Source organism: Suricata suricatta, chromosome 14 (genome assembly GCF_006229205.1).
Source record: "Suricata suricatta isolate VVHF042 chromosome 14, meerkat_22Aug2017_6uvM2_HiC, whole genome shotgun sequence".
Taxonomy (NCBI): Eukaryota; Metazoa; Chordata; class Mammalia; order Carnivora; family Herpestidae; genus Suricata; species Suricata suricatta.
In genome coordinates, this window is record NC_043713.1 from 12,281,765 (window position 1) to 12,306,758 (window position 24,994).

The 24,994-nt window shown below is 39.4% G+C and overlaps 3 long non-coding RNA genes across 3 annotated transcripts; 2 read left to right on the forward strand and 1 right to left on the reverse strand.

Annotated features, from left to right (window-relative positions):
- The first annotated feature begins 13,991 nt into the window (after positions 1 to 13,991).
- Positions 13,992 to 16,132, forward strand: LOC115278113. Its single transcript, XR_003902705.1, has 3 exons — positions 13,992 to 14,193; positions 14,952 to 15,025; positions 15,933 to 16,132. It is a non-coding gene; the product is annotated as an uncharacterized LOC115278113 (long non-coding RNA).
- On the reverse strand, positions 15,128 to 18,672 carry LOC115278115. Its single transcript, XR_003902707.1, has 3 exons — positions 18,585 to 18,672; positions 16,136 to 16,186; positions 15,128 to 15,160 (listed from the first exon to the last, which is right to left on the reverse strand). It is a non-coding gene; the product is annotated as an uncharacterized LOC115278115 (long non-coding RNA).
- Positions 17,438 to 20,852, forward strand: LOC115278114. Its single transcript, XR_003902706.1, has 3 exons — positions 17,438 to 17,914; positions 18,556 to 18,681; positions 20,790 to 20,852. It is a non-coding gene; the product is annotated as an uncharacterized LOC115278114 (long non-coding RNA).
- The last annotated feature ends 4,142 nt before the right edge of the window (positions 20,853 to 24,994 follow it).

Genomic DNA, 24,994 nt, shown 5'->3' on the forward strand with positions numbered 1-24,994 from the left:
CAGATCATCTAATAGAAAATAAACAAAGAAACAATGGATTTGAATGATATAATGAACCGGATGGTCTTCACAGACATATACAGAGCATTCCATCCTAAAACAACAGAATACACATTCTTTTCAAGTGCACATGAGACACTCTCTAGACTAGATCAATACTAGGTCATAAATCAGGCCTCAACAAATACAGAAAGATTGAAATAATACCATGAATCTTTTCTGACTGCAATGTCATGAAACTTTCAAGTCAACCACAAGAAAATGTGGAAAGCCCATAAATACATAAAGGTTACACAACATGCTGCTAAACAGCAAATGGGTCAACGAGGAAATCAAAGAAGAAATTTTTTTTAAATACATGGAAATAAATGAAAATGATAAAACAATCATCCAAAGCCTTTGGGATACAGCAAAAGGGGTCTTAAGAGGGAAGTATATAGCAATATTGACCTACCTTAAGAAACAAGAAAAATCTCAGTAAAAAGCTAACCTTACACCTAACAGAGTTAAAAAGGAACAACAAATGAAGCCTAAATCCAGCAGGAAGGAGGAAATAATAAAGATTAGAGCAAAAATAAATGATATTGGAACTAAAAAATAAAATAAAGTAAAACAAACAAACAAAAAAACAGTAGAACAGATAAACGAAACCAGGAGCTGGTTCTTTGAAAAAAATAATAAAATTGATAACCCTCTAGCTAGGCTTACTAAAATGAAAAGAGAAAGGATGCAAATAAAATCACAAATGAGAGAGGAGAAATCACAATCAACAACACAGAAATACAATTATAAGAGAACATTATGAAAAACTATATACCAACAAATTGGACAATCTGGAAGAAACATGAAGAAATAGAAAACTTGAACAGATCAGTAACGAGCAAAGAAATTGAATCACTATTCAAAAAAACTCCTAACAAACAAAATCCCAGGGCCAAATAACTTCACAGGCAAATTCTACCAGACATTTAAAGGAGAGCATATACCTATTGTTCTCAAATTCTTCCAAAAAGTAGAAAAGGAAGGAAAATTTCCAAACTCATTCTACAAGGTCAGCATATCCTGATACCAAAACCAGATAAAGATTCCACTAAGAATTAGAACTACACTCCAAAGTCCCTGATGAACATGGATGTACAACTCTCAATAAAATACTAACAAACTGAATCCAACAACACATTTTTAAAAATCACTCATCATGATCAAGTGGGATTTATTCCTGGGTTGCAAGTGTGGTTCAACTGTTTTAAATCAGCAACATGATACACCACATTAATAAAAGAATGAATTAGAACGATACAATCATTTCAATAGATCGAGAAAAAGCATTTAACAAAGTACAACATCCATTCATGATAAAAAAAAAAAGAAAAGAAAAGAAAAGCCCTCAACAAAGTAGGTAGGTTTAGAGGGAATAGACCTCAACATAATAAAGCCCATATATGAAAAGCCTGAAGCTAATATTTTCCTCAATGGGGAAAAACAGAGCTTTTCCTCTACAGTCAGGAATTCGACAGGGACATCCCCACTCCCAACTGTTATTTAACTTAACACTGGAAGGCCCAGCTACAGCAATCAGACAACAAAAAGGAGTAAAAGTCATCCAAATCACATGGAAGAAGTAAAACTTTCACTATCTGCAGATGATATGATACTGTATGTAGAAAACCCCAAAACACCAAAAAACTGATACACAAATTCAGTAAAATTCCAGGATGCAAAATCAACATACAGAATCCTGATGCATTCCTATATACCACTAATAAAGCAACAGAAAAAGAAATTAAGGAATTGATCCCATTTACAATTGCACCAAAAACAATAAGATACCTGGAAATCAGCCTAACCAAAGAGGTGAAAGACCTGTCCTCTGAAAACTTACAAAACACTGATGAAAGGAATTGAAGATGACACAAAGAAATGGCAAGACATTCCATGCTCATGGATTGGAAGAACAAATATTGTTAAAATGCAGCTCATTGTACATAACATGTCAATAACGTTATAAAAATTATACATTTGAGATCAAGGAGATATGAAATTTTTCTCATTAGTTAGTGCAGAATTAAGATGTTCATTCACACCCCGCCAATTCCAGCATCTGTCCGACTCCTTCTACCACACAGAAGTCTGTAACTTAACCAAAAGCTGACGTTGGCTTTTGGTAGCTTTAATGCAACACCTGTCCTCTAGGAGTCAGTCTTGTGCCAGAAAAATAATTCAAACCAGTAAATGCATTACCTCACTTTGACTGTGAAAAGTAGCCTTAAGGTGTATTGGATGGTGTGTGTGTGTGTGTGTGTGTGTGTGTGTGTGTGTGTGTGTGTATTTAGTTTTGCATCATATAAAAAAAAACTGGTGTTTCAGTATGACACCCTCCTGCCCTATCACCCTCAAAAAAAAAAAAAAAAGCATTCCTTAGAGTGAGTATGGTGACAGTTAACATTGGACGAAAGAACTCTTTGGAGAAGTCTAAGAGGGATCTTAAATTAGGAACTCCTGGTTCCATGCAGATGTTAAACCAGAAGTACTTTGGAAAAAACAGGCACGCCTGGCTATTCAGGCTATTTTCTGCCAGAGGGGAAGGTTGGAACAACTTAGGGAAGGACACGCTTTCACGCAACATCTACCGTGTACCCGGGACTGTGGTAGGTACGTTATACGTGCCGCCATATTAATCCTAAGTGCTCCAAAGCTGCCGCCAGCCTTTCCTATTTTCACTGGAGAAGCAGAGAGCCAGAGAGGCAAAGTAAGTCTCCAAATTCCCATGGCAGTGGAGCCTGGCTTCGATCTCTGGTCCTGCTACCTTCAAAATGTCATCGATTACCACTGAATGATATTACATTTTTATTTTAACAAATCTTCTCAGGTATAGTTCATTTTTATGAATTTCTGGCCATGGCTGAAGTTTTCGGTACAGGGTTTTCAAGGGCCACTCATATCACATGAAAGGGCAAACAGAGTCATTGGATACGTTATTTAATGACTTTACCAAAAGCAGTAATGACCAGTTGTTTGAATTTGTAGATGAACCTAAGAGGAAATACATTCCTCTTAGGTCTGTAAGATAATGCATTTAGGATGTATCAAATCCAAAAATATGAAATTTAATAGAGATAGATTTTTTAAAACCTTGCAGAGATTTGCAAGAGCAATATGGAGGGATGATTTAAGCATTTGAAAATGGGGCAATATTTTTGAGGGTGTGGGTCTGTGATTCCCATGTCCTGTTGGAGATTGCTGCCCCAGACTAGCAAGGGAGTTACCCAGGACTCCCAATGAAGCTATTTGGAGGAAGCAGGAAAAGGGATAATTCAGAGTAAATATTCTCTCGGACCCCCATCCTACAAGAATACCCAGGATAAGTGATTGAAACTGGAACCAACTGAGACCCTAATCAACCAGGTGAGACCCAGATCAACACAGAGGGCCTGCGTATCAATAAAGGCACCTAGGATCCTCGAAGGCTTACTTCTCAGTTCCGCATGAGGCCATGCTGATGTTAAATTGCCAGTCACTTAGTCAGTCAGCTACATATACTTTATACAGCTTAGGATCATAACGCTCAGATAATCTGATCGAATTATCTAATTCTTCTCAGGTCAGTCTACAGATAGTATGTTCTAGTCACGAAAAGCCCCCTTACTGGATCAGCCTACCCTCTAAAATCTTGATTCCTGAGTTGAGGGCTTTGCCCTCAATGATCTTAATCCCTTTATTCCTTTTTTTTAATCCTCAGTCTTGGAAGTACTTCCATCCCTTCTCTGAGGCAAAGATGGCATTGGGGTTAACTAGAAATTTAAGAACAGTAGGGGTTGTTAGCAATGTGTGGGGACATTGCTGACTGTCACAACTTGGCAGGAAGTGGTGCTATTTGGTTATGGAGGGGCAATGGATGCTACTATAGCTGTATATCTCTCAATTCACAGGACAGTCAACCACAACAAAAATTCGTCTGGCAGAAAATGCCATTAATGTTGAGCGTGAAAATAGAACCGGCAACCCTTTTATGGAAAACCATTTGAGAAACTACAGAAGCAGCGAAGAAAACACTAGGGGGCAGTAAGAACTCATGAAATGTCACTTCCTAGATAGTCTGCAACCTGTTAATAAAGAGTTTCAAACTGATGCTAAAACATTTCTTGTAGGTATTATAAGAAGTAAGTAAACATATCAACATTTCTGAGAAGCATGTCTTTCACTGTGGGAGAATGATTTACGAGTAAAAAATGGAGCAGGGTGAGGCCCAGCCGTGCAGGTCTGGATTTGACATGTGGCTACCAGTGTAAATACACAACATATATTATATACTATACATCACATTATATATATTATATTTGTTATTATATCATATTTCTTATATTATGTTTGTTATAGTATGCTTATTATATTACATTTATTATATATATCATGTCATATCATGTTAATTTTCTCTCCCAAGTCTTCTAACTACCATTCTCTACTAAAAGGAACTAGAGCTTCTCAAAGAACTGGCTGGTTTCAGAAATTAGACCGGGAAAGTACAGAGTAGTCCTGGGATATCTTGTTGGACCAAAGAGTAAGGAAGTGCTCCAAACATGATGGAAACATGTCAGAATAACTTGGGACCTGCCTTGAGGGGCCTTCCAGTGGTTGCATGTAGGGCTGTTCGTGCATGACAAAGAATAACAAGCTAATGGATATAATATCTTAAACTAATTTAAACATGGTACAAATTAATGAAACAGAGAAGGTATTATCATAAGGAAAGCAACTCCTTTTTATAAGTATTTGTTGGTGTGCCTGGGTGACTCAGTGAAGCATCTTCAGCTCAGGTCATGATCTCATGGTGCGTGAGTTCGAGTCCTGCATCCATTGGGTGAGCTCTAACCTGCTTCAGGTAAACACAAGTCCAGCTTGGGGTAAGCCCCACTTCTCTCTCTCTCTCTCTTTCTCTCTCTCTCTCTCTCTCTCTCTCTCTCTCTCTCTCTCTGCCACCTCACTCATTTGTGCCTTCTCTCTGTCTCTCAAAAAAAAGTATTTGTAGAATAGTCACAGCGATAGAGGGAGGGCTTTTCTCTAGAAAAGTATATATTTTTCAATAAGGAAAAATAAGATATTGTACAAGTTATAGTCCATAGCTTTTATGGTTCTCTGTTCTGGAAACATTTCCTAATAGAATACTTGCTTGCAAACAGCAATTTAGAAAACCATTTAGATTATATTTCTCAAATAATATTACTTTCCATATGGAAATACATGGTTTTCTGCTCTGAAATTTTAATTACTCCCATAAAATTATTTACAAGTGTTTACTCCTGATCTTTTGGCCTAGATGTCTTGGTCTAAGACAGAGCCAGGTGAAGCTTCTTTTAAGTATTCAGCTCAATGATTTATTCATCATTTTGACAGATTTGCTCCCTTCATTCCTTGTTTTCGATTTTTCAATGTCAAGATCAAAGAGACTAATTCATAAGACATTTCATTTCAAATTTTATCTTTAATCTCATGCCAAATTTTTCTTAACACAGCAGCACATCTCTCCTAGGAGAGAGCTGTGCAGAGAACGGCCCTCAGGCATTCTGCTCTGGAAGGACAGCCGTGTGCGGGAGCTGAGGTTCTCTTGGGCGCCGGAGTCTCCTTGTCGCTGTGCTGAAGGTTGCCGGAGTCCAGCTCCAGCGGGTCCAGGGGTCCCTGGAAGGATGGACGGTGTCGGCACGAGAGAGTGCTGAGAGAGCCACAGATTTTATTCTTTGTTGTCACCAGGCAGACATCTCTGTTCAGTCTGGTTTGGTGTCTTTTTTATCGATCAAGCAATAACATGACATCAGAAAATAGAAATTGTTTACAGTTTCTAACTCTTAGTGATAAGGTGTTTCAATCATCAAAGGTGTACAGAGACAAGGTTTACAGAAGTATTTTTGTAGAACCATCCCAACTTATTCTTGGCATCAGTCCCCACATTTAAGAAAGTAACAAATCCATCTTATTTTGTACGGGTTGGGTTTTGGCCAATAATTATGACTTTGTTTTTAATTAACATGTTATAACCAAGTCATGTAATACACTTACAGTAAGGTTAAGTAAATTTTACAATCAAGAAAATAACAAGATGTTTTTAGTAAAAAACAGGATAATATACATATTATTTAAGTTAGTAATGCTGAAATTTAAACATAGGTTAAATTGTATATAGACAGGCTGGGAGTATTTTATCTAGCTCATCAACCACAAAAGAAAGAATGTTTGTTAACAAGTTGCTAGAGAAAGCCCTTTCTTTGATGTAGGCATAATGGGGGCCTGTGTGTGTTGACCTTGCACCTGGGCTTCTAGTTTCTTATCCATCCTCATAGCTGAAGTCAGTACAAGGGAGGGTACTTGTGACTCCAGTAGCAAAGGTATATGCATCAACTGATGTCCGGTCCTTGTCTGTTTCTTATCTCTAAGTTAGGCTCTTCTCCAGGCCAGAGTTAATCATAACTCTCTTGTTCCTAGCCCCCCTTATGTTTTGGGTCTGCAAGGCTCATTAGAAGAGCCTTTTGGCAAACATCTGTAACACTTTGATCTAAAATCCATTATGCAAGGGCAGGAATATGCCTTTTCTTATGGGGTAACTGTGTGGGGAACATCGGCCTGATTTGGAACATTCTGAGGCCTAATCAATAGCAACAGGCTTAACTTCACATGAGCAGTCGTAGCAGAAGGAGATGCCAGTTCCGCCTCTCATGGCAGGAGCCTTGCAATGTCTGCCATTTCCTTACTGTGACTGCGTCATCCAGCCAGGCCGGTGCGGCTCCCGGCAGGAGGTGGAAGGGGACATTTTTGGGGGGCACCATGTTCCCTAAGGATGTTCAAGCAACTGGAGGTGCTGGCTTATTGACTAAGTTCATTAATATTCTCAATGTATAGATCCAAGTATAGCTATACCTTAAGGGAGTGAGTTAGCTATACACAAGGTGAAGCATATAAGATACAAATTTTGATAAATAGAAATAAAGTACTTTTTATCAAGTATGAAGTAAGGGATTTCTTTGAACCCATTGTCTGTCCTATCACGCAGCTCCCTGGTCACTTTTGTCTGTCTGTGTATATTCCGCACCCGTTCCAGACTCTTTTGAAACAGATCTTTATTTGAAGTAAAGGCGTTTTTCTTTAATCCAGCTTATCTACCGGAAGCCGTTGTTAAGTTTTTTTTAAAACACATTTATTTTTTAAAATTAATGCTTGTTAAGACTAATTCAAAATAATACTTAGGTTCCTAATTTTTAAAACTTAGTAATTGATTTTTGGATGTGTCCTTTTTTCTTTTACACAGATGTTTTCTCCTCTTAATGGGTTGATAATTTTCTGTTTTATTTTGATTTGTCCTCTTTAGGCAGCTGGAGTTCACATAATTTTATTTATAATTTCCATCATTGGATGTTAAGAAATGTAGTGTATTCATGAGTGGTAGTTAATGCATATGATTCTCAGTGTGTCCTGTATGCAACGTGCTTATCTATCTATATCTCTTTTCAGGAAATAGAAATTGCAATCTAATTTGTAAAAAGTTTTTTTACGTTTACTTTTGAGAGAGGTGGAGACAGCACAAGTGGGGAGGGGCAGAGAGAGAAGGAGACAGAGAGTCTCAAGCCGACACCACGCTGTTATCACAGAGCCCAATGCGGGAATCAAATTCACGAAACTGTGGGGTCATGACCTGAGCTGCAACCTAGAGCCGGATGCTTAACTGTCTGAGCCACCCAGGTTCCCCACGATCTAATTTTGATTGTATTGTGTTTCCTTCTATCAAATGGGTCTTATCTGTTTAAAACAAAATATACTGGGACCCTGGGTGGCTCAGTTGGTTGAGCGACCAACTTCGGCTTAGGTCATGATCTCACGGTTCGTGGGTTCAAGCACAGCATCTTGTCAGGCTCCGTGCTGACCGCTGGCTCAGAGCCTGGAACTGGCTTCAGATTTTGTGTCTCGTTCTCTCTCTGCCCCTCCCCTGTTCACTCTCTGTCTCTCAAAAATAAATAAATGTAAAAAAATTTTTAATAATAAAATAAAACAAAACATATTAATTGAAGGTATCAAACTACTTATGTATTCAGTTATGATTTTGTGATTAAAGTTAAGCTCTCACACATGATAGTGGAAAGAAAAATGTCTTATTCTCACATTATGTTTGACATCATTTAGTATCAGCTTGGGGAGAGAGAGAGGTAAGTCTATATGGGAATTAGTAATATTCTAGTAGACCCAGAAAACATTTACTTCCCCCAGAGAAAAACAGAAAGAAACATGCTGACAAAATAAAAATGAAAGAGCAGAAAATGGCGGAAGAATCTCAGGACATGAAGAGTATGGAAATGCGTGTGTGTGAGGGGTGCAGTGGTGTAGTTTGGAGAAGGCAGAAATTTTGGAGGAATAAAATAATGTGTACAGAAAAGACCCAATTATAGGCCCCTATTATCTAAACAATTTCTTAATGCAAGTCTAATGATAAAGATCAAAATGGTTTGGATTTAGAGAAAAACACACTAATGCACCAGGGCACCTGGTCAGGTAAGTGACGATATAAGGCAATGGAGAATTCAGAAACTATAATCAATGGACTCATTTGTGAATAAATCCACACATTTGGCAAATTCATTTATGAGAGAGATGCCAAAATTATTTCAATACCTCTTCTTTTTATCAATAACACTTTTTCGTGAGTAGAACCAAAGCCACCATATTTTTTTTTAATGGCCAATTAGGCTTCTTGATTCTATTCATTGGGAGAGGAAGGGTTGCCACTCCATAACCAGAGCAGAGCTGGCTGCTGCCCCTCCAGAAGCACGTCCCTGGCAGCAAAAGGCTTGGTGAGGGGACTTGCCTCTCTCGTTTCCATTCCAGTTCTAAGGCTCGATACTCAGCCTCCGTCATTCTGTTTGAAGTAAAAGTGAGACTCCTAGAATGTTACAGTGTTACGTTTGTAGAAAATAGTTCACAAAACTGTGGGAGTCCCTCTTTCCCTGGTTGCATTTTCTTTTCCTTATTCTTTCCTTTTTTCTTTTCTTTTTTCTTTTCCTTTCTTTTTTTTATTTTTCCTTTCTTTCCTTTTCTTTTCTTTTCTTTTCTTTTCTCTTCCTCCCCCTGGATAACTAACTGATTAGGGCCATGAATATAAAAGTTGAAAAAAGAAAAAAAAAAAACCCCAGCATTAAAAAAAGGAAAGAACATAGTTAAAATGTTCCAACATACTGTGTACTTTGCTCCCCACCTTTGATTTTTTACTTCCTTGGCTTCTTTGGCATTAATTGTCTTCCTGTACCTCTTTGGCTGCCTCTGATAGTACTTCATAGGGAAACTCTGAGGACTCAAAGGCCAGCTTAAAAAATGGAAGCTGTTTACAGCAAACTCTGGGAATGTGTTATTAGCGTGTGCCAACCCCCATGGGTGTGCAAAGTGACTCACTGGAAAACAGTAAATTTTAATAGTGCAGCATCATCAATATTTCCTCAGTGGTTATACATTGCAGAATTTTTATTCAGTCCTGTCAAAGTATAATTGCTATATCCAACCTAAAGCAATTAAAATCTAAATTGTGAGGTGGCGGACATTGAGAAACAACCGCATTACAATGAATCAGCATCACTCAAATGACTCACCTTATGCAAAATTAGCCATCAAAGGGGTTAAGGGAAGTGGTTAATATTAGGTTATTATATCAGTAAATTTAAAGTAAATGGCACAACAAGAAAATAATCTTCTGTCGTAAACAAAAGGATCAAACTAGTTGTGAGTTGGAATGTGTCCCCAGCTCACTTAAAAGTGAGATACAACTCGAATTTTAAAAACCTGAGAAAAGTGCTCCAAACTGTTTCTCTGAAGCCTTCCCACCAGACAAAACTAGAAATTCAGAATGAAAAATGACACCACCAGAGTAAGTCAGGAATCAGCATTAGATGATCAAGCCTGCAGACAACATGGAGAAGGAGAAAGCAGAGAGGGACATAGGGAGAGAAACAACAAAAGATAAGATGAGCCAAAAAGCATTCTTTGGGGCCCTGGTACAGGGCCCCAGACAGCTATGCCCTTTGGCCGCCTGTAATTTTTTTATTATTTATGATAGAATTTTTTATTTTATTTTAAAATTTTAAATTCAAGTTAGTTAACATACAGTGTTATAATGATTTCAGGAGTAATTTAGTGATTCGTCACTTACACACAATACCCAGTGCTCATCCCACATGCCCTCCTTAATGCCCATCACCCATTTAGCCCATCCCCCTACCCAACACCCTGCCAGCAACCCTCAGTTTGTTCTCTGGATTTATGGTTTGCCCCCTCTCTGTTTTAATTTTATTTTTCCATCCCTTCCCCTATGTTCATTCATTTTGTTTCTTATATTCCACAGATGAGTAAAATCACATACTTGTCTTTCTCTAATTGACTTATTATGGCTTAGCATAATATAGTCTAGTTCCATCCACGTTGTTGCAAATGGCAAGATTTCATTCTTTTTTATTGTCTAATAGTATTCCATTATGTGTGTGTGTGTGAGTGTGTGTGTGTGTGTGTAGTGTGTGTAATATATATATACACACCACATCTTCTTAATCCACTCATCAGTCAACAGACATTTGGGCTTTTTCCATAATTTGGCTATTGTGGATAGTGCTGGTATAAACATGGGAGTCCATGTGCCCCTTCAAATAAGCATTTTTCTATCCTTTGGATAAATACCTAGTAGTGCAATTTTTTCAGGACCCTCCATACTGTTTTCCAGAGTGGCTGCACCAGTTTGCGTTCCCACCAGCAGTGCGGAAGTGTTCCCATCTCTCTGCATCCTCGCCAACATCTGTTGTTCGATGCCTGCATTGTTCATTTTAGCCGTTCCGACAGGTGTGAGGTGGTACCTCATTGTAGTTTTGATTTGTATTTCTCTGATGACGAGTGACGTTGAGCATCTTTTCATGCATCTGTTAGCCATCTGGATGCATTCTTTGGAAAAGTGTCTGTTCGTGTCTTTTGCCCATTTCTTCACTGGATAATTTGTTTTTAGGGTGTTGAGTCTAAAGTTAACAGTTTATCAAGCCTTTCCTTTTGACTCTCCCAGCAGCCTGGTTGAGGAAGCCAACTTGAAATGTCCATTATGCACAAGAAGGAGACTGAACTCTGAGAGGCAGAGGCCTTCCCCCAAGCCTGTCAGCCTCTAGGTGCACAGAATCGGGATTTCAACCAAGATCTCCTGACACCAAATCCACGGGTCTTTCCATTCCATTCTGGAGAGGGACTGGAGACAATGAGCCCCTAAAGGCCAGAAGAAAGAAGAGTATGAGGAGGAGGAAGTGGGGAATAAGAAGTGGAGACAAACAGAGAAGAAAGAATGAGCATAAGATAAAGCACACTTGCCTATGAAATGATTTCAAGTATGAAACTTCTTTGTAAACTTGAAAATCATTGATAAATGTTATTTCTAAATTGTGCCCATTTCCACATTTGCTTTCTGCTTCATTTTCTTCTACTGAGGCCCTGTCTGAGTCCCACAATACAAACTGGTAAATATGACAGGGTTTATCATGGTCAAGGTCCGAGGTCTTGTATCAAACGTTCTGGGTCTGGAAATTGAGTCCGTCACTTTTCATTTGTGTGTTAAATTACTAAGCCTAAGTCTCAGTTTCCCATCTGTAAAATACAGAAAATATGGCTCACTTGGTTAAGACTCCAACTTTGGGTCAAGTCATGATCTCACGTGAATTGGAGCCCTGCATTGGAATCTCTGCTGTCAGCACAGAGCTTGATTCGGATCCTCTGTCCTCTGTCTCTCTCTCTCTCTCTCTCTCTCTCTCTCTCTCTCTCTCTCTCTCTCTCTCTCTTTCAAAAATAAATAAACATGTAAAAAGATTTTAAATGCAGAAAATAATAATTCCTTCCTCTCAGGGCTTCTCTGTGTGCCTGGCATGTACCTCACGCCCAGCGAAAGTTATCTCCTCTCCCAGATACCACAGCTCAGCTGCAGGTGAAGGAAACTAGGGTTGAAGGACCAGCTTGGTAATCTAATCACACTGAACAACATTGTTTCTTTGGAAAAAGGCATTCTGAGTTTTAGCAACCAATGTTTATAGGTGTAAGTTGAAGGCTATCAAAGAAAAGAAGTGGTGTTGATCGTAATTTTTTAATAAGTACCATTAGTGGCATGCTATAATTTGTTTCATCAATGTAAACCAAACCAAGGAAGAATGGGCTGGGCATTCTACATGACATAGTTGAAAGAAAAGCATTGCTAAGAAGTATGGTTAAACTATTTCAGTTGCAACTATACTGAATGCTTTCTTCAAGCTCAGGCAATCCAGCTAATTTGAAGAACCAGTTATTTGAGTATAAATTCATTCCCTTCCTTAAGGGGTGGAGAGTCTGCCAAAGAAGAGAATCATCTTAGTTTCCTTGTGTAAGACTAAGGAGAAGAAAGGACAGTCCACCTTGAAGATTTCAGGATTTTCCACTTCGCTCATTTGGTTGTAACTATTCACTCTGAACACCCTCAGGGACCTCTAGCAAGGCCTTATGACGCCCCTTGGAGGCCAGGGCCTCCTCCTGCCATTGTGCCAGACAAGTTAGCCCTCGAGGGGTCAAAGACATTGGTCATTCCCAAAACTGCCCATGTGAAAGTTACACCTTCACGACAGCCGTCAAGTCTGAGCTGGGGCAGGGGCAGAACCACAGCTGTGTCTTTCATGTTCGCTGAATCTATCCAGTGTTTTCTGCTTCCCCTAAGTGATTTCCATGGTAACCTATGGGAAAGAATGCAGGAAGCAAAATCTGAAAAATTGTATTTAGAAAAACCCTGTACCCAAATGTGAAGCACCCTAAGGGCTGGATGTGAGGTTATGAATAGACAAAGCTACTTTCCTTTGCCATTTTGGAAAGCAGGTTCTATAAGAACATGTGGAGAAATTGGAGCCAGGTGCATGAACTGCACTTGGAAGATGTAAACCCTGGAATCTATGCCTTGACTTACCATCCAGGACTCACTTGGGAAAAAACTAAATCATCATAGGAAATTCCTACTTTCTTCCTTTTATGATCCCTCTATAATGAGCACATTATATGATTATAATGTATTATGATCTTTCACTTTCTATAAGTGCTCACCCTTTTGTCTCAGCCACACTACAAGGCAACTTTGGAAGCTGAGATCTTCCAATTTTGACATCAATTATAATTTGAGACTGACAAGTTTGCTTTTCTGCCTCAGCTCAAACCAACATTCCCATCAGTCAGTCATCCATAGACACTGAATTTATAACAAAGGAATTTTGTTAAGGATTAAAACCAAATAATCTTAAATTTGAAAAAAGGCCTTCAAGGTGCACTTCCCACAGCATTAGTGACACCAGTCCACATCCACTGGAAAAGCTTTTGTGCTGGTAGCCCAGTTCTTTATAAAACAGCCAGGCTCCGTGGTGACACAGCTCAGCCTATAAGAAAAGCCTTCTTCCCCGTAAGTCCCACCTATCGGTTTTAGTTTTCACTCCGGAAGCCACACATTATCCATTCCTTTTTCCAGAGGGGTATGAAATACCGTGACACAGCCAACGTACTCCCTGACAAAGTGCCCCTTTCCTCATTGATTCTTCACAGAACACCTTCTCTGGCTTCTCCTCCTTTCAGGTTGTCCTTAGTAGGAGGAGGCTTAAGTGTTCCATGACTCATTTAGACTATGTTGGGGATGGACTCCACCAGGAAGTAGGCAGACCAGACACTAAACAATACAATCTCAGGCAGAAAGAAAAAAAATTTTTTTTTGTTCTGGAAGTCATACTCATTTAAGAAACCAGGGATGACTGTCCTTATCCACAAAGATGCATTAATGTTAGGTATCATAACAGGAGAAAATTGGTTGACTATAAAGACCAACTAATCCCACCCCCATTCTGTCTTTAAGATCATTTCATCAAACTTGTGATTATGCTTCAGAATCTGCTTACATCACAGAGATATTAACATAATTCTAAAATGTTCCAATGTTATGGCCCAGGTCAAGGAGATTGAAGTACACCACAAAGCACTGACAATGTAATTGTACACCTTATATTAGATGGATGCTATTTCACTAACCTTTCCATAAGATTTTCAAATTGAAGAGCTAAAAGGAACCATAGGAATCATTTACTGGACTGTCCTCATGGTGTGAATGAAGCAAGGTTTGGAGAGGCTAAATGATCATCCAGCAGCTCGAGAGTGAGTTTGTGGCAAAATTATGGTCATATTTCAATGTGGGCACCTATAAATTCAACATTTGTTTTCTTTTCAATCTATGAGCTAATATGCATTCTGACTTCTACTAAGTTATTTTTGAAATCCAAATTTTTAGGTTATATCATTGTTCAATATTGTCTAAACATTCCTACTGAGTGTAGAAAAAGAAGAGATATAGTAAATAAAGTATGATTTTAATACATTTAGACCTTACATGGTAGAAATAATATGTAAATTGAGGCAGAAATATACAAAATGCAAGTATGCAGAACTAGGGCCAACTAAGAAAATACATTTGTCATATTTGAGGCATATAGTGAAGTAAAATGAACAAATTACTATAGGATGTTATTTCAATGACAAAGGTCATTTCTCTTTCTTTTCGGCCTCTGAAGGTGTTCTTCATACCATAACTACATAATTAAGATAATCTGACAGGAAAATCAGTGCTCTCAGTTATTAGTGTCAGATTTCTTGGGTTCCCAGATACCAATTTCTTTTTTATTACCGATATCAAAATTTTCTTAGTGCTGTTGTTTTTAATCATAAACTATGTGTTCTTTTTATGTTTCAACTGGGCTGATCTGAACCGTGATTGAACATGTTATAAATTAGCATCTGAAAATTAGAAGCTTAAACCCTTCTATATGAAATAAACTCATATATAAAATATATTGTATGTTTCCATATAGCAATATCTATCTCAATATATACATTACCTCTTGCTTATTTTCCCACAGTCTTGATAATACAAACAATGCTGGAATAAATGTAATGAAGGAAGGAAAGGCTTCTACCTGACTTCTGGAAACAGGTTTTATTTTAACTCATGGGGAGGAATGGATGGGCTGCTTCTGCAAACAGTCCACTTGCCACATGGACTTGACTGGACACGTTGACTTCTGAGAGAAGTGCTCAAATGTGTAAATGGACCAGTTTCTTGTTCACACTAGGGTGAAGTTAGAAAATACTTGAAAACAGGGGTCATATCATCACTCACTTAAGCAGCAGCTGAGGCTAGACAAGGGGGTCTTGGGTTTGCATTAGGACATGCAATTTCAGAAAGAAAAAAAAAAGAATCAAAGACTACTCATTCCACCATTTGGACAAGTTGAAATTTTTGCCTTTCACTGACTCTGAAAACGAGACCATGGTCAGAGAGCAGGTGCCACAGCATGTCACAATCATCTCATGGGTGTGCAGGACAACGCTGAAGCCCATGCCTTGGTTCGAGCTTGCCTGTTCTCCTCCACAAGATGGCCCAGAGCACACATTCATACAGATGTATTAATTTTAGTATAGTTGGTATCAGGAAAAAATGTGTCTACTGTATTTTGTAATGAATAAGAATTCTGGGCAAAGAAGTTTGGTCTTAGTAGCCCACTGTAGGTAACAGGTCACATCTTCTAGACAGTTATAGACACCCCCCCAACATAAATGAAAGAATATATTACATTGTTTCTCTGGAAATTACCCATAACAAAAAGCATTTAATAATAAATCTCATAAAAATAAGCCATCTTAAGTTACCTTTTCAAAAAATAGTATATTTTTGCACATATTTTGAGCACTCGCTGTGGTCCAGACATTCATACTGTCTGAGTAGTTTTGTGTTCCATTAAGTCAATCTGACACTAATCTCCCTTCCACACTTACTGCTCAAGGAAGGGAATAGCCTTTCTTCTTAAAGACTAATTGTCCCTTTCTCAACTTTTTGACAGTTTCCATTTCATCATCTTTTGTGTCTGCACCTCAGTGTGATAATTTGAAGGCAGCATGTGCAGGAGTTTAACTATCTATATCTATATTCTAGACTCAAAGGGCATGTGAAATAAATACCCTGTTTTACTGCCTTCAACTTTTAGCCCGCATCCTCATGAACCAAACATGAAAAAAATAAAAGAGAAGTCAAAACAGTGCATACCTTTGTGTTTTAAGAATTTGCAGTTCTTGTTAATTCATTCAAGTGAAGCATCTACAATGAGAAACAAAGACTTATTATCAAAGACTATTCAAATGCTGCTCTAATAAACCAGATGGTGACATAGGAAATCAATTGCTTGCCATAAATGCTAAGCTGTTTACATTTTTATGAACTTTCTATTATCCATCACCTCTTTTTCTTATCTGCTTCTTAGTTTTGTTCCTCATGGGGAAAAAAGACATAGTTTCAAAGAGGAAAGGTGAGTTTGGAAAACAAAATTTTCATGTACTCTTAAATAGTAGTGAGTGTTACAGTGTTAGAGATGGGCCGTAGGCACTTACGTGTGTGTGTGTGTGTGTGTGTGTGTGTGTGTGTGTGTGTGTGTATTTACCTTTAATAAACCCTGTGGTAGAATGCAAGATGAAGATTTTTAAAAAGTTTTAGGAGAGTATTTAAAAATCATTTATATTATTCAATCTGTTGTCACTTAATTGCATTCATCCCTACATTCCCAGTTGTGAAACACAGTAGAAATCTCATGAGTATTTGTTGAGCGAAGAATGAAATGATTGTGTGAATTAATGAAGGGATCTTAACATCATTTGCAGGCAGTTACTACCATTGGTTACTCATCAAGCATGCAAAGATGATGATTAAATTCATACAATAGGTCATTATTGTCCAATTATTTTCACAAACAGGGTCTGATTTGATGTTCACAGTATCCCTCTGACATTCCAGTAGCTTGAGTCATTTTCTCCACGAGGAGGAAGTTTCCTCAGTCCTATTGTCCAACCCAAGGTGTAACTTAGTTTCCTAAGACCTTTATCCAATGGCAGCTGAAATAAAACATTGCAACACTCCTCAAATATTTAAAAGAATACATTTAACATGTTTTGTAGAAATGTGATAAAGAAGCAGTTGGTATAGGACAAATATTTCAACCTTCTTAAAATACACATGGAAGGAGATACAATTTTTGTGCATGCCTTTAAAAACAGGAAAATGAGCAAATAAAGGAGCAATGGTAATAGAGAGGTAGACTTTAGCTCCAGGCAAGGAAGAACTTTCTACAATATTGAATTTTATGAATCTTTGTAAAAAAAAAAAAAAAAAGAAAGCCACCTGACACTATTAAGCTCCTCCTTATTGGAGGACTTCAAAGAAATGAGCAACCTCTTGCCTGCCTGCGGAAGGAAGCACAGAGTGGAGAATGGGGATTAAGTGACTCCGAGTTCTGAGCTTGTCTGGCAGTTTCCTACGTCCTATAGGACGTACTGATCCGTAATCCATGGGCTCTGCATGAATGGCGCCCCCTGGTGTAGCTTCCATGGCCAGCATCCTCGCCCTCTTCAAAAGAAAGCACAATTGTTGAACCTGGCGCTCTGAGCATCTGTCTCCATCTTTGAATGTTGTAAGAGAGAATCATGAAGAGGATGAAAATATGAGGGATTTTCCTCCATTTTCTACGGGAAGCAGCAAGAAAAAAATTTGAATTCTTTAGTTCTCTGCTAACTCAGGCTGCTTGGCTGCTAGAACAGACCATGAATTATTTCTGCTCCAGACTCTGCCTGATGCGTGCCCTCCGCACAGCGGGCCAGGCTGTCTCCCGCTGCGAAACCTGAAGCAAGAAGAAGCGTAGGTGGAGCCACCAGAGAGCAGGTCACCCCTCCTTCTGGGTGACAGGAAGAGGTGACTCTGTGCACACTTCTCCCATGACCACTTGTGACAAGCCCTCAGCATCCTCACAAACAAGTGTTCACTGAACATCTACTGTGGGTAAGACACTTGGGACCGAGTCTTCCAATGGGCAGAAATAGAATAAAATTGAACACAAGAGCTTTTACATTCAATTTTTCTTGAGTTGGAATTTTATTCCATTCAGAATTTGATGCCAGCTTTCGAATTCCTTTCCACTTTAAGGCCTGACTGGGGAGAAGCTTTGTCGCCTGAGTTAATCATTCCCTCTATAATAAGCAGGGAGATGATGAGGCATGTTGACCCAGGCCTACTAAGAAATGTTTCTTCCTGTCACCCCAAATTATTGGTTGAATTAAAGCACTCGTGATCTCTTTGAAAATGTAATTGTATAGATGATAAATCCTTGACATTATTCTTTACGTGAATCCCAACAGGAAGGACCTAAGGATGCATGTGGGTGGGGGAGGAGGTGGAGACTCTGTTCGGCCATGGGTCAGCTTTACCTGGCTCCGAGCCGTCCCTGTTCGGCCTCAGCTGTGCTCGCTTATCCCCTACCCCACAGACCAGAGCTATGGGAAACCTTGCCTTTTGAACCCTTTTTTAAAAGCCAGTTTGACAGATAACCTGAAATAAAGATGGCTGTTCCCTATGTTTACAGACTGGGGCATTTATGAAATCCCACAAGATGCTGCTTGAAATCCTCTGTGATTTTCTTCCAGACCTAGCTGAATGCGCGTCTGTGACATACCTTTTCCATCTGTGATGCGTTGTGGCCTCCAGCCCCAAAGAGCACCGCGGCCAGGATGGCGAAGAGGCTCAAGGGAGGAAAGAAGAAGGTCTCAGTGGTAAGGCCATAGCTCATCTCCTTGAAGACATCAAAGTATAAGAGGACACCTGGGGGGCTCAGTCGGTTAAGCGTCCAACTCTTGATTTCATGTCAGGTCATGATCTCCGAGTTTGTGAGTTCAAGCCCCACATCGGGGTCTGCACTGGAGGCACAGAACCTGCTTGGAATTCTCTGTGTGTGTGTCCCTCCCCTGTCCTTGCTCGCTCTCTCTCTCTCTCTTGCTCGCTCTCTCTCTTTCTCTCAATAAATAAATAAACTTTAAAAAAAAAGATATCAGAGCAGAACTTCTGATCTCTCACCTGAGTTCTGGAATACGGAGGCACATAACAACAAAAATGTACATCTAACCAGCACTAGTTAGCAGTTTATTTTACTGCTATTAAGGAAATAGTTACTTCTATTTTGTGAAATCAAAATGCTCTAACAGGGGCTTTATGGAAGCAAAAAGAACACGATTTCGGAAAAAAATGCCTTTCCATCTCTGCCACAATCAAGCTTTATGACCCCAGGAGAGTTACTTCAGGTCTCCTGGGCTATCTCTCCTCTCTGGCAGTGGCTAAGTGACCACTTTCTTAAGGATTCTTGTGAGGATTAAATTATGCAATAGCTATAAAGGACCCAGGACTGTGCCTGAAGATAGGAGGTGGAGAGATATGATGTAAATATTGTCATTATTATTGTCGTTCTTAGTTTAGTGTAGTTTATTTGGTTAGGGTAATGACAGAGGACAGGGTTATAGCTTTGATCCCAGTTAGACACATGACCTCACTGAGTCTTTCAAAAGTGCACAAAAGGACTGACTGAGTGAGAGAGTAAGGACACACCACCCAAAACCCATTTGCACCGTTGGAAAAATATTTCAAAGTGCACATCTGCCACTGTGGGTTGGCAATGCCATCAACATATGAAATGGAGAGCAGACTTTTATATATATTTTTAAGAAAGGAAGAAATATAAGTAAGCACATTAGAGTCCTGCAGAAGTATTATCCCCCTTTCTTCTATAAAACCATCCTCAGGGTGCCTGGGTGATTCAGTTGGTTAAACATCTCTCTTATTTCAGCCCAGGTCCTGATCCCAGGGTCATGTAATCAAGCTCCGTGTTGGGTTCTGTGGTGAGCTTGGAGTCTGCTTAAGATTCTCTACCCACTCTCTCTCTTTTTGCCCCTCTCCCTTGCTCATGTGCTCTCTCTAAAAAAAAAGTAAAATAAAATAAAAAATAATAAAATAATTCTCAAATATTTATTGAGAAGGCCAGTGCTCCCTGCTCTAGGGTGTCAGGCTGGCAGACTTTACTTTGACTTGATGCCTTCCGGTGGCCGCTCACAACCACACCAGGGCTTCTGAGCTCTGAATCTCTCCAAGGGAGTTATGCAAAGTCAAGTGAACGGAACATTCCTAGATGAAGGACGGTCTGTCATTCTTTCTTCATTCAGTAAATTCCCCCTTCCCCGGGGCAGTGTCTAGAGGAGTGAGTTTAGAAAATAATGGGGGGGGGGGCTTAGCATTTTTTGCTTCTACGGGTGCTTGGTGGAATCAGGTAATGGGCCCACATGTACTGTGCAACCATGTTCTGCATCTCTGTGCCCCGTGTAGGGCTGTTCTGAAGAACCACCCAGAGTCCACAGCCCCCCGGGATCCATGTTGGGACTGGGATGAGGTGCAAAATTTAAGGAAGCACTCACTTCACTGTGTGGACCCTCTGCTTGTGTGACCCTGTCCCTGGCAGTGAGCACCTCCTTAGGAATGAGCCACCCACTGAGCAAAATTTCAGGACATGCACCCAGGGTTATCAGGTCACAGGTCTGTCCCTAAGAATGAGTGTTTCCTTAAATTTTGCTCCTTTGGGAACCTTGCTTGCCTGTCCTCACTCCTGGCCCTGCTTGGGACTCCAGGTCAGGGTTTTGTGTACAGAAAGCTCCCGATCTGTGTTTCTGGTGGCTGTACTGTTCCATTATGCTACAGAAACTGAAGGGGTTTCCATTAAGATTCTGGAATTAGAGTGAAATTCTCCCTTTGTCTGCTGTTGATGTAAATGGAGTATGTTAGCCTTAGGAAAGTCAAAGTGTTTTAGAAAAATGCCTTCTTTTTCCTCTGTGTTTTAAAGGGAAAGAACTCAATGTGGTCCATTTCCTTAAGAAACACCTGCAAAGAAAAATACAGTTGCTGAGCTTGAGTGAAGATATCAGTAGAAAAGTTATCATTTCTCCACCGAAGTATTTAACTTACACAACGTTTTGCCAATATCCGGAAACCCAGAAGCAATTTTCCCCACCCAGGGGTGTGATTGCAATAAAACAGCCTTAAGAGTTCCTACACAGAGAAGATCAAATTTAAACAATTTGGCTAGCTAGGAAACCGACATTTCATAGGGACCAGAAATGCTACTGCTTGCTTGAAAGCCACCAACCACTCTCTTCTCATCAACATGGATGTAAAATCCTCTAGGACACCAGTATATTTCTGTATATTCTAGGAATGGAGTGGGGGGGGGAGAAAAATATGAGTCAGATGGGGTTCAAGTTCACAGAAAATAGAAATAGATGTAAAGACTAAGATCTGTTTCTCAGAGTTTGAGACACTGACCCGTTGGTTGTTGGTTTTTTGGGTTTTTTTTCTTTTTTTTTTTGCTACTTCATTCAAGTGTTTGAAAAGTCTACCTCCTGTTAACGCCCCATGGCCACCCTACAAGCAAAACCAGTCCCCTGGCTCTACCAGTTCATTCTTCAGATTATGAGACCCACACACTGCCCACTGCGCTAAGAAAGCACCTCTACCAGTTCATTCTAATTGTATCCACAGAATCTGAGAAATACAATTGCTGAAGGGACAACTAACTGAAATGGCCAATCACAGGTCTTGATAATAGAGAGCCTTTCAATCTGACAAACTTGAGCTCTAATATGAACTTTGCCTTCTGCGATGCATGTGAGTAACTTACTTGACTTCTCTGGACCTGCCCATAAAATAAATCTCTGCGTATAAAAAAAGGAGTCACCTGACAGGGTCATTGTGAGTGTGAAATATGATAATACAGATACAGCCTTTGAATAGAAAAATTATTCAATATCGTTATCTTCCCTCCCCCACTCCTAAGGATTATGGATTTAACTCAAGGAATAGCCATAGATTTGAGAAGGAAAGTATCAAGTCCCAAAATTAATTCTACAAATGGGACCACTGAAGTGAGCCTAGCAGGATTACATGATTTACTCAAGTCCACACAGCTAGAAGACATCCAGTTCACAGGGAACATCCAGTTTTCCTGATTCACTGTCCCCTCTAACTTACCAGATAGATACACCACCTAGAAAAAGAAGATCTAAATTTGGCACCACAGAGCACAGTCTCCTGTTAGGTGCTGCAGCCATTTACAAGCAAATTTCTCACTCAGCCTGAGTTCAGTCACCATGAAAGTCCCTCTCTTAATCTGGAAATAGAGATGGGTGACAAGAATGGCTCTTCAGTATTGGAAACCATGGCACCAAAGAGCTCCCTCAGTGAGTGTGAGTAGTGGGAAAGAGAACCACAATGTCTTGTTTTACATGTGTGCCTCCCTACCACCCCCCCAACCATGTCGCTTCTCACTGTCCTTTGCTTTTGATTACAACCAAATACTTTATCCTGTGGTTTCTTAGGCAAGCCATCAGCAGTTACCAAAATCATGCCAAAGAAACTGTACTTAGAGTTTGCATTTACCCCCTTGTCTTCAGGTTGGCTGAAATTCTGTTCCCTGTGCCCACAGCTGTGTCTACAAACACAGACACAAAGCACTCACCACCCAAAGTCTTCTCAGAATTTGGTTGCCCAAGTCATTTTTCTTTGCACTGTGAAGTGATTTAAAGTATTTATACGAAGAAGTAGAGAGTGAGCCAGCTGATGTATGCAATGTAAAACACACAGCTTCTCTGGTCAATGTAGTGACCCAAGAGATGTGGAAAATCTTTTTTTATTTAAAAAAAATTTTTAATGTTTAGTTCTTTGGGGGGGAGGGGCAGAGAGAGAAGGAGACAGAATCTGAAGCAGACTCCAGGCTCTGAGCTGTCAACACAGAGCTGGATACAGGGCTTGAACTCGCCAACCATGAGGCCATGACCTGAGCTGAAGTTGGACACTCAACCGACTGAGCGACCCAGGTGCCCTGAGATGTAGAAAATCTTAATGAAATATTTAATGCCGTGGATTTTATACAATAAACTGAGTGCTATTTTATAATTACAGAATATATTTGATATTGAAAAATTAAATATAATGTGGTGTATGTATAATACACACCCTCTGGCTATGATGACAAATTTTGGTGTTTAAAAGGCAGAAAGGAGGCATTTTTGTCTTGGGAACTGGAAACAGATTTCTTTCCTTGACTCCTAAGATGAGACACGATGAGGGAAATGTTGTTCTCTCTGGAACAGAGGCATCCAGAGATGAAGTAACTCTTGCTGAGTATTTCAAACTTCTCATGGCAAATATAGCCAGGATTCCCACTGGAAGCAAGTTACAGGTCAACTGTAGTTCTAACCCAGATGAAGACCAATATGGCATAAAATAAGAATGTGAGACATGAAGGGAATTTAAACAGGATTTCTTCAGAGATTTGTAATCCCCAATGAAGAATACTCTTTACACTGTGATCCAGAATAGGTATTCAAAATGGAAACAAGAGTTGTGCAAAAGCTACTTCCCCTTAGGACTAATGACTCATTCTGAGATTTCCTTTTCTAGTCTCTCCTTTGTGATGCTTTAAACACTGGTGGCAATTCACTAAATTGTTTTTGCAAACCACTAATTGGTCTCATCCCACAGTTGGAAAATGCTGATCTAGCCTAACTGTCTAAACTTGCAAAAGAGGAAATGAAGCCCTAAATAAGTTTAATATAACTAGGTATGCATTTAATACAGTGTTTAGAATGGATTCATGTTTTCAAATTGTTTAGCACAGAGAAGTAACTTACATAAAAGATAATTCTGGGCATTTGTGTTCAACTGTAGATTTTTTCTATATATTGATATTAGGCTTCCTGGTTGAGTTTATTCATTTTGCCTAAATTCCCTAACAACTTTGACCTTGATTTTACCCCTACAAATAAAGCCACTAGGCTGTAAATGCATTCTTCACTAAAAATAAGGCATATATTTTTGCCTTCTTCATAAAGAATAGCTCCTAATAAATTATTGTGTCACACTAATTGGGTGCAGTTGGAGTCAGATCCAGCCATTTGTATTAACTCCTTTTATCAAATTACATATACATATTCATACATTTTAAAAACTTTTACTTTTTAAAAGTGATACCCAAACTACAAATATGTGCAGAGGAGGAGGAAGTTAACTCATGGAAGAAATAGATTCAAGACAATGAAAAAGGAAATAAAGAAAGGGCAGGTTTTAGGTCTGTTGTATTTCCATCAAATGACCCCTGATTTGTGCAGGTAACATAAAAATAGACACCAATAAAGTTATACCAAGAAAGAAATCCTGTAGTTTCCTTTATACAACTTTACAGTGAATTGATAGAAATTTTTATAAAATTATTGTACATCCAGGAATAAAACTTGGATTAGGGTCTTCTCAAAACAGAATTGTCAAATGCGTCCCACATTAGGCCATTAGTGGCAGTGTTCATCTTCACCCTAATGAGTGTGAAAAGAAAATCGCACACAAGCCAGTAGAAAATATCCCTTTGCTCTGTTGGGTTCTCTGATTCTCAGAAGGTAAAGGGAAGAAATGAAGCAACTAAATTACTTATGACATTAGCAAGAGGCATCCCAGATACTCAGACTATATTCTCAAGAGTCTTCTCACCTCCCTGAAGCACTCCAACTGCAATCCTCCCTTCTGGTCAAAGGCTTATATAAAAGGGATGCAGGAGACATGGTGTCCCTTATTGAGGAGTGGAGAAGGGCATAGGGACTCTTGAGCAAGAGAAAGGGTTCAATACTCATGCTCTGGGGAGAAATGAACTTCTAAATGACTCTTAAAATCTTCTTTAGACTCTCAAAGAAATACATCTTGAAACATTTTGTTCACCGATATAGAGAACTTGACTTCTCTCATGGACAGTCCTAAGGAGGACTTGGATTCAAGGAGGAGGAGGGGTTCCAGTGAATAAAAAATTCTATCAACTTCACAGGACTTTCATCATCTATAGATGCTGTTCCTCAAGAGACCCAAGGAACAGATACTTTAAAAGAAAAGGTTAATAACTCACTGCTTGGCTGTTCACAGAACCATGGGGTTATTTGCGAAGAGATGGGTGGACGTGTTCGACGACTTCTGTGCTGTTGCTACCTATAAACACCACTAACAAAAGAG